A 10,607-nucleotide genomic window follows, 5' to 3' on the forward strand; every position below is an offset into this window, starting at 1 on the left:
TAGAAGATTACAAGTAACTGATCTGCTTGCTCTCCAGGATAGAGAAACCCTTGTACTTTAAAATACTTGATGAAAGTCAGTTTGAAAACTTTTGAGGTCAGCTGGCACAGACCTCTACAGAAAAATCAGGATTTCCCATTCTAATCCTTTCTCTGATATTCCCTCACACACAGTCCTTAAAAAATATCTTTGATGCAAGTGCATTTCACATATTAACTACTTCTTTGGCTTGCTCAGACCATTGCCTGAAGGGCCCTATCTTAATTTTTTATTCAAGTCACTTTTTAGATCCCCAAAGATATTAATGGTGCAAGATGAAGCATTAAAAGCCTTACCCTTTAAAATTATTTCCTGAAATATTACCTAAATATTCCTCTACAGAGTATTCAATTTCTAGATTTTTTTTTCTGATTATTTTTTCTACTCAATTTATATTTCTCAGAGTTAATAGTCTATGTTGATGGTAGAAGAGACACCACAGTAAATAAAGTTATAATAACCCCTGTAGCTCTCATTCTTTACCTCTGAGGTGTATGTATGCAGTCATATCACTCTTTATAGTCTTTCCCCAAGCAGCAGCATAGTATATTAAATTGTCTTAATCTCTTCTCATATGTCACAGCCTATAATCCTTCTCTCTGGATTTTTTTCTAAGTTTACAAAATGTTCTTTCCATATTGTGCATATTCACAGAAGATTCAAACTGCAGTAGCAGCAACAGGCTACAGCTTACTGGGACCTATAAAGGTTCATATGTTCATTCTCATTTAAATTCACTGAAGAATGACAGTTACATTTTGTTGAAGCAACATACTGGAAAATAAACTCTTATCTGCCAGCCACAGTGTCCATGATTCTTTTCTGCTCTTCCTGCACAGAGAGTTCTCTGATAGGGCCGAGGTACAAAATCAGGTAATCATTCTGCCTGGCATTCACCCACTGCATTTTTACATATGATCCATCTAAATCCATTCATGATCACAGAGACTTTTGTTTTTCCTGAACAGCTTTGCCCCTGAAAAGCAAAAAGAACACTTGCAAATATGATCTACATATCTCCATACTTTTTTTCCTTCTTTGAGTTTCTTGAAGATAATTAAGTACCCAAAACTTGACTTCTGGCACCATTACACACAGGACCAAAAATAATGTTGGTAATTAAAAAAGACATGATTATCCCTACAAACTCTGTCCTTTTGCTTGCAGTGTTATTGTGAGTCTGGCTGGGGTGGTTTAGAATTTGGCAGATACCAAAAGCAGTATTTCAGATGAAAAGAGCTGAGGCAACTTATCCCTAGAGATACCGATAAAATAGTCTGAAAATATTTTAGTGAGGAAAAAGAAATCACTGGCAGCTGCTCTCCACGAGGCAACTCCCAGGCAATTGCAAGGTTGTTTAACCTGTGTGATCTGCTGACATCACCGCTCAAAATACTACAGCTGCAGGTTAAGAGTGAAACCACAGAGTGCTTTGTCACGCAAACAGATATGAAATTTTCCAGCCCTTGCTTGTAGCAGTGCTTGGTAATTTCTGATGCATCCATCAGAAGGATGTAGTACAGTACTGAGTCCTAACAATTTCTCTATAATTGTGGTCTTCTCTATAAACAAACTAACTTCAGATGCTTCAAAAATATAATTTCAACCTGCCTTCAGATTTTCCTGGGCAAAGAAATAGAGAGGCTTACAGGGCTGTGTTGATGGCGCTTGCTAAAAGTCGTATATCAGCTAAGAAACGGAATCTTACTTTAGCAGTACAGCTAGAAAATTGAGCACTTTAATAGAAAATTTGATTGCAGTAAATACGAGAACAGGAGCAGAACCAGAACCCCCTGGGAATTAAACTCAAAAGAAGCTTCTCCCCTTCCCTCTGCCCTCCATCAGGTGAGGGAGGGACAAAGGCAGAGACCATAGCTTGAGATGAGAATTTACTGAAAACTAACAGCAGTGGAACAAGAAACACACAGTAGCAGCAAAAATATGAAGATCAAAAGTATGCAAAAGAGAAGATGATGTACAGGCAAGAAGGTGCTCACCACCTTAGCTCAGTTCCGTGTGGCTGCCAAGACAAAAACCAAGATAGTGGCCATTGACACATCTCAGCAGTGACACACGGTCATTCCCGAGACAGAGACAGGATGGTGGGTGCTCTCTGTAGCCACTCTTCCCCCGCCATGAGCCCGAGACAACAAGAAACACTGGAAAAAACCCCCACAGAAAACCAGATCATGTGCATAGTGACTGCTCTGCTTCTCTGGGCTTGGCTCCTTTCAGCTCCACTCAGCTCCACTCGGTCCCAGCTGTGTTCTCCCGAGGGCTGGGAAGGGACGGGCAGCACTGGGAGAGGGACAGAGACCACAGTGCTGGTCCCAGCAACTTCCCTGGGGAAGAAAGGGAACAAAATGATGCACTGGTGGTGTAGAGTCACATTTTTCTTCCCCTCAGCCCATGCCCCCAGCAATGATGTGGATAGAATAGCAATTAAGTATTTAATTGCTACGGTGGTATAGAATAGCAACTAAACCAAGCCCACACAGCTCTAGGTCCTACCCCTTTCTGCAACCAGGACAGACCATGTCCCTGTGAAGCACCTGTTAAGACAAGTTTGCTAATGATGCTCAACACATGTATAGTTTCTTACTGTACACCTATTATAGTCCTTTTTTTCAGTTCCTGGTTTTAGACACCCGAGTTTCCTGAGAAGCAAGAAAATATGATTACTTTATAGTAGAAATAAGGAATGTAACTTATCTCCCTTAAAAATTAACTTTTAAGGTAATTGGTGCCATTCTTTATGATTCGATTTGTGTTTGATTGTGGGGAACTCCCAACGAAATCTTTACAGATGCAACAAGGCAGAAAAAAACTAGCAAAATGAAAGCTAGTTTTTCTGAACAAGTAAGTTCCTACTTTTCATGGCCAGTTCATAAACAGAAAGCACTATATGTTATTTTACTCCTAAAATTCACTAGAAAGTCCTATTACTTTTATTGCACTATTCTTTTTATCATTATACTTCTCACTTCAAAGTTTAATGTCAGTGGTTCAGAAGTATTGTACCCCTTGTATTGGTTGTTTTTACCACATTTATTTAACCTAGTCTATGGTTATTTCCATCAGTCCTGGTTGAAATATATTTTCAACTCTATTATTCAATGTTTTTAGCAGCTTAATGTCAACAGTGCATTAAGTCAGTATGAAACTGTGGTTTTCCTAATACTCTTGTTTGCTTCCTGTGTTACCTCATGCTTTGACTGATGTCCTGATGGTCTGTCAGGCTCTCTTCTTCTTTTCCCATTCTTTTCCATACATACTGTATATGCTTCATTGTCATGTTTCAATTCTTTAATTAACTCTTCCTCTGGCTCTCACACATTTGTCCTCTGTTGTTTATTCTCAGTGGATTGCTTTACTTTTCTGTCTTCCTTGTGAGTTTGTCTACTCTGAATTTATCTGTTTATTCCTTAACATCTCTGCTCATGGGATTTGGGCCATTTGTAATGTCTAACATAATGAAGTGTATGCACAATTAAATGAAAGTACTGTAAACACCACATCAACTCCAGTGACAGTCCAATATTTACCTCACAATGCTTTATGGATTTGGGCTCACTGCCTCCCATCCTACACATTCCCTGTACAGATAAAGAAGCTTTTGTGTTTCTAATTGTTTATTTTTTTAAAGGCTTTCAAGAAAGAAGAATAATCAAATTAATCCTGTACTCCTATCCTCCCTTGTACAGGGGATGAGGACAGGTTTTTTTCAAAAGGGAACTGCTCACTGGCATAAACTTCCTCCGACTGTGTTACGACTTTTGCTAGCTTTATTTACTGATCAAGAAGCAAAAGTTAACAATTTTACGAAGAATCAGAAATTGCATAAACAGGAACCACAGAGTCCATTTCTTCTCTGGTAATCAATTATTTTTACTGATCTGTAGTTCGAAAGCAATCTTTCATATAAGGTCCTAGAACCCTGTGTTTGATTAATATGAAAATTGCACAAGGGAGATGTTTTCCTCACACTTTGTTCCAATTATGGAAACAGCTACAGTTCACTGGTGTTTTATTTATTTAGTTTCAGCATGTCTTTATCTCAGAAATGCCCCTCTGTTCTACAGGTGAGCCTGCTTTGTGCCCAACACCTCAGGCTTTTTGTAAGGAGATAATGACTAAAATTAGATAAGTTGATATGCTGCCCTAATAAAGCTGAGAACTCATTACAACACACGAAGAACTAAGTGTCCCTATCCTGTGGAATCTATTTTAAATTACCAAATCAAGGAAAACTTCTTGACATTTTGAAACTCCTGCCATTCTCTTTAGACATGGCTGTCCTTACAGAGTTCTCCTATTTAATGTCTTGAACATCATAATTTCATTCAATTTTTCTTACAAAAAAATAAGTCACTTCATATCTATTTATTAATAGAATAAACATATACTTTTTTTTTTTAAGGAATGGGCTGGAAAAGGGAGAGTGAAAATCTGAGTGGGAGTAGTTTTTCTAACCCTCATTATTTTTTTTTTCTTTACAATAAGGAATGAGAACCATATTTTGTGAAATACTGTCCAAGCAGATCTAGTTTCTGTTCTCTGCTTTTTTTCCTTAGGGCTCACATTCATTCTGGATGAAATCTAACTACAGAATAATTTCAGGTTAGGTTAATCCAATTGTTATATCTCTAAAATACTTATTCCAGACAATGGAGTATTTACTAGGGAAAATGATAGGTCTTTCAGATTAACAGGGTAACAAATTTAGCTTATGACTAAATCCTTTAACAATAGAAGAAACAGTTATAGTCAGCTATGACTGAAGTCTATCTGGATTTAAATTTTTGTCTAGACAGAACTGATTTTGCATATAGCAGCAGGTACACACATAGTTTTTGTAGATCTGAAGTCTATTTATGTGTGAGTTTAAAATAGCTAAGACAAAAATGGATGTGGAGACATAAGACACTTAAAATAAATGAATAAATATTTAGTGCAAATTATTGAAAACATTTATTTATTTGCAGGTGTTTTAAAGACCTTTGTTCCTCTTCTACAGAAATGGCCAAAAAAGGTCATTGCCACTAATGATCTGGATATAAACAAGAATGTTTAAGGCAACATTTCAATTCAACTGAATAAGAAGCCTGAGCAATATGCCTGTCATCTCTCCAGCCAGGAGGAAGCATCTCCTCTCCCCAGGCTGGAAGCTAAAGCATGATGTGTGTTCCACATTGTTCACTTCAGACACATGCACAGCCAAAGTCGTTGCCAATACAGAAGGAATTGCACAGTGATGCTCTTCAAATGCTTACTCGGTTCTTGGATGAAGTCCAGAAGCTCAACTCAATTGAAGTCCTTCAAACAAAGTCTCTGAGATAATTTACTTCTACCACTGTCATTTAGTATGGAGATAAAGGAAGTATTTCTTACTGGAGAAGGATTTTTTCCAAGACATGATTTTAAAAATGGTCAACATGGAGGAAAAAAAATATTTATTTTAAATATCATATTAAGGACTGTGATTGAGCAGGATCTATTTTAAGGGACTATTGACCTTTACAAGCTTGTGTTTATGTGGCAATACTTGTTGTCTCTTCCAGGTTGTGTAAGTAATTTTGGTTAATCCTAATTATCAAGTAAACTTAGATCTCTAAAGACTTGTACATTTGGCTTGATTCTCAATAAGCTCAAAATCAACACTGTTTCTGTGATGAGCTAAAATAGACAAGGCACTTACTGAGACATTGAAAGTATTCCTGTTCAGATAACAACCAGGTAGTTAATCCAGGACTCTAGATAAACTTTGAAAATTGTTATTGAGGTGAATAAGAGCCCTGAAAGACTACATTCTGATAAGGCATATGATCCAAAATTAACTCAAATTGCAGACCTTCAACATTTGCAAAAAAGACATGGCCCTGGGAGGATATCAGAAAGATAACCAAAATGAAAACTGTCAAATTCTTCAAATAAAAATTTTGAATTCTTAGACATCAGAAAAAAACATATGCAATAGCTTTCTGTGGCTTTCTTAACAATATAGTGTGGTATAGAAACTATTTTTAAAATATTTTAATTAAGAATTCAGGCTTAAAGGAATATACTTTAACTTCTCATTTTTCAACAAAGAATAGGAAACAGCTGGAGAATCTACATATGTGTACTCTCCTGTCACTGTTATAAATTGCTTTTGAAATAATTTATAGCTGGTATATGTTGCTACAGAAGTTCCCAGTAAATTGTCTTTGGGTCAAACTGTTACATTAATTTTATCTCATTTTTTAGTGAGAATATCCATACTTTTAATGCTGAAATGTCATGAAGAGAAATACTCATCTGAGATTTAATGTGTATTGCAATATCCTGACTTTTCCTCAGCATTCAGGAAAGGACTGGAAGATCTACCCATATATATATTTATTTAACCCCTTTTTAATTTACATATACACAAAAGGCATATGGAATTTATACCTACAATTTTTAAGAATTTTGTCCTTTTTTTGTCTGATAGCTAAAATACTGACTGAATAACATTATTTGATCCAAAGCTATTCACTCTAGAAAATCAAAACAAAATCATTGAATATGATGTCGATAAACAATTTGAGATGTATAACAATATTTATTTTTATGACCCATTGAGAATATTTTATAACTACTATAACTAGTTTGATTACAAAAATTGATTGGAAAGAGTGTTTTATATATCTATCAACATTGATATCAATATATATCCTTCACATTTATTTGTGTGTGTATATATATATATGTGTGTGTGTGTATAATTTGCATTTATATAAAGTACTCCAACTCTTGAAATATGTGAATATCTCATTAGTTCAGTTATATTTAGAACAAATATTGTAGGTCTTGGAAAGAAATGTCATGCAGCATGGTACAGAAAACATATTTAAATGTGTTACATTTACAGATATGAATGTACCTAAGGCAATAAGAACACAAATCCTTGGTCAGATATATTTATAGACTCTGGACTATGTTTTTGACAGTGGCGAGTCAAGTGGCAGAATAGTGCAAGTATTGGGTGATACAGTCAAAGTGTCCAATTTCTGACAAATTGCTGTTTAAGTGGAGAATAACATTTTTACTTTCTTAAATTTAATAACCCCTGAGAACTTTGGCACTGTAAATTGGCCTAATTACTTTTTAAAATTCAATTACACTTTTGGTATCTGCAGCATTTCAACAATGACTTTGACTATAAAAAGATTAATCATGTAAAAAGATATTTTATTTTGTCTTTACTTGTTTTTATTCCTACCTAAATAGCTAATCTTTATGTGGGTTACTAGCTGTGGACACAGTAAAGGAACTGGAGACTGATGCAGGCATTTCAGCCTATTTTATTGGATATCTAAGTGCGAGTACAGTGTTATGGAATTAAAGTCAACTGGAGTTGTAAGTGTCAATACCTTCATCAGTGAATGCATTGATGTCATCCTGCCTCTTCCTTGCATTCATAAAGTGAGAAGATAATGATGTTTACTACACCCCCTGGAAGCAAGGTATGAAGTCATTAACTTTATAGCAAGAAAATAATGAATAGCTTAGTTATAAGGAAAGCTGAAAACCATATAAAGAGCTGCAGGAACGAGCAAAGAGGGAAGATGCAGAATCTGTTTATTAAGATCCACAGGAAAGTGGCAGGGAAAGAGCTAGGAAGCATTTTCTTGGCCCACCTGTGCCAGAGCACAGAGACTGCCTCAGTTACCCCACAGGGTCCCTTTCAATCCCATAGACTTGTTTCTTAATGTCCTTTAGTAAGCTCATGTTGTTCTTTCTCACGCTCTTTAAAAATCAGCAGTAGAGGAGTTTTGATAGTGCACTTTGATATTCCAGAAACTCAGTGAGGTGCCTACAGAAAAGTAATTTTGTATTAAATTAATAAGGATTATCTATAACATTTTTCACAACTGGGTAATTAAAAACCTGATGTGTGTTCACTCAGCATGGATTAAAAAAAATTGATCCTAAATACCTCAGCACAAGACTGGAATTAGTATCTAGTACAAAATTAAATGGGGGCAAATACAAATTTTTCCTGTTGTTTTACTACTGTAAAACTGGACTGCCTTTGCATGTTCCTGCTGAGTCAAATCTTTGAAGGGAAAGATTAATCAGAAAGTGTTGCTCAGTCAGGTTGCAAGAGGCAGACATGACACATGGGTATCAGGGAGATGCCTAAATGAAAAGTATTAGATTGAATTAAGGTAGAGATTAGGAAAACTTCATAATTTCTTACCTCGTGGTAAGAAATTGGCTGTTGTAACCAATGTTCCTCTTATTTAAGTGGAATAAAGAGTTACATTCCTGGTTTAGGAAAGCAGCTCTACACAGCCTTTGCCCTTATTCACAGTCTTTGTTGTGTTACACTCACTTTTTTAGCAGTGTGATTACATGGTCTCTACGGGTTTACCTGGTTTGAAGCCTCCAGTTATAACTGGTTTGAAAAAACATTAATTGACCCATGACAGTTTCTTTACCAAGCAAATGAAAGCTTTGGTCAATAATCTCACAATTAGTATCATTAGCATTCACCATAAAATATCACTACATAAAAAAGCATGAATCTACAATTAAACAGTTCTCTTCATTGGTATTTCACAGTTCTGCATCTTCAATAAGAAATTTAACACTAAATTGGTAGGTAATGCTCAGTCTACACTGTTTTATAATATGCTATAGCTCTTTTTTAATGAGTCTAAATGATAAAAGCAATCACTTAATATTAGAAAAGGAATTGTCCAACTCCCACCTTCATCCAGCTCAGGTAAAAGTGAGAAAGAGCCTTCTGGGCAAGTTAATTCTGCAGGGATCTAAAGGAGAGAAGGTGACAAAGATTTTCAATCAGGTGCACTTTATACCTACCATATATTGAATAATTCAGATAGTTTTAAACAGTAAGGCTAACCAACCCATTATTCTGGCCCCTGAGACTGGCAGTTTTATACAATCACCTAAAAATGCTTTATGGATAAAGCCTTAATGTCTGTGATAGGAAACTTATATTGTTATTGTTAGAACAAAAATTTTAACTGCTGCTAATTTGGCTAAAATTATATGAAACTTGCAAGAAAAATGTATGGTTTAGTTACAAGTGAAAATGCTCAATTGCCCACAAGCTATGGTCATGCATGCCAAAAAAATAATTATATTGAAAGTTGAATGGCAATTGTTGAATCAACATAGTAGTAACAGGGCAAAAACCTTTTTTTTTCTTATAGAAACAATAGTTATGTATTGCAAAATCACTATAACCTCTAGCCAATTTATTAAAAGTACATATTTTAATATCTTAATGGCAGGGTGGATAATTTGCTGTTTAAGAAGAAGATATATGTTGTGGCAGACAAATAAAAATAGCAATACAAGTAAACTGGGGGGGATGGTGAAACCCATTTTTCTGTAGGAAAAGTAAGTTCCAAGTAAGCATTTTTACCTATTTCTGAAATTATAGATGCTACAATCAGTTCACTGATGAGTCCTAAGTACTGCTGGTAGAAAACCCACACAGCTTCCATCCTAACTCTGATATTAAACTGTTACTGACATTCCAAATGGCATACAAGACAGGATGAAAACTGGCACTTTTTTCTCCTGCCTCCACACTTGTTTAGTCTTAAAATGGATTTCAGGTACAGAGTGGTTTTAAAATCCCTTGAGTCAGAAAGTTCAGAACAGAAAAATTGAGTTTTATTTTAAGCCACAAGGAAAAAATTTAAAACCGAAAAAATGGAGACAAGAAAATTCAGTATGAGTTTTCAGCTTGTCTGAAGATTTAAGTTTAAGCATATGCACTTATGGTCCAGCCTTGTGAACTACAGCTGCACTCACAAATCCCCAATCAATATGAGCTCACAGGTCTAACAGAATAATAAAATGACAATGCAGTGAATCTCTTTTTTTTTCCTTTTTCTTTTTTTTTTTTTAAGAGTACTGGAAAAGTTTTTACTTCTTAGCACAAAGGACAGAACTTAATATAAACTTACAATAACTTATATTCCTAAAAATAAATCCCACTTCACATCAGATGTTTTTAAGCTCCTATTGTTGTCTATCAACCATATTCACTTTGTGCCTCTGACTGTTCTTGTGGGACACTGGGGATTGCTCTGGTCCCAAAGGCTTAGTGTTTTAACTTGCATGGAGCTGATTTTGGGTGAAACTGTCATGAAAATGCCTAAAGTAGAACATGCCCCTTTTCCCTTTTAAAAGTTTTGAAAGTCAGTGCAATTGCTGAGATGATTGTGCTGTTGGAGTACTAGAAGGGCTAAAAAATTGAGAAATGAAGCATTACTAGGGGACTACAAACATCCAAATCTCCTTGGGGATGGTCAGTACAGTAAAATGGGTACAGTAAAAGTGGCTTTGACTCTTGAGTTATTCTTAATACAAAAGTACCCATTTTCCTCTTTTCTAACCAATCAAGTTCTTTGGACTGTTTTCTCTTGTTTCTTCTCTTTTCTGCCATTATCAGCTTCACGGAAGTAATGATTACACTGACATTGCAGATGCGAAGATCATACATAAAAAATAATCCAAATGTCCTATAAATTCTGATGTAAGTACATGGTATTCCACTTATT

General features: G+C 35.5%; 1 long non-coding RNA gene across 1 annotated transcript; it reads right to left on the reverse strand.

Moving 5' to 3' along the window:
* Positions 1–1,975: 1,975 nt before the first annotated feature.
* On the reverse strand, positions 1,976–8,839 carry LOC146440300 (uncharacterized). The gene is made up of 3 exons (XR_014851397.1): positions 8,777–8,839; positions 7,701–7,876; positions 1,976–2,381 (listed from the first exon to the last, which is right to left on the reverse strand). It is a non-coding gene; the product is annotated as an uncharacterized LOC146440300 (long non-coding RNA).
* Between the last annotated feature and the right edge of the window lie 1,768 nt (positions 8,840–10,607).

This window comes from Lichenostomus cassidix, chromosome 3, assembly GCF_008360975.1.
Source record: "Lichenostomus cassidix isolate B80296 chromosome 3, HeHo_3.0, whole genome shotgun sequence".
Classification (NCBI taxonomy): domain Eukaryota; kingdom Metazoa; phylum Chordata; class Aves; order Passeriformes; family Meliphagidae; genus Lichenostomus; species Lichenostomus cassidix.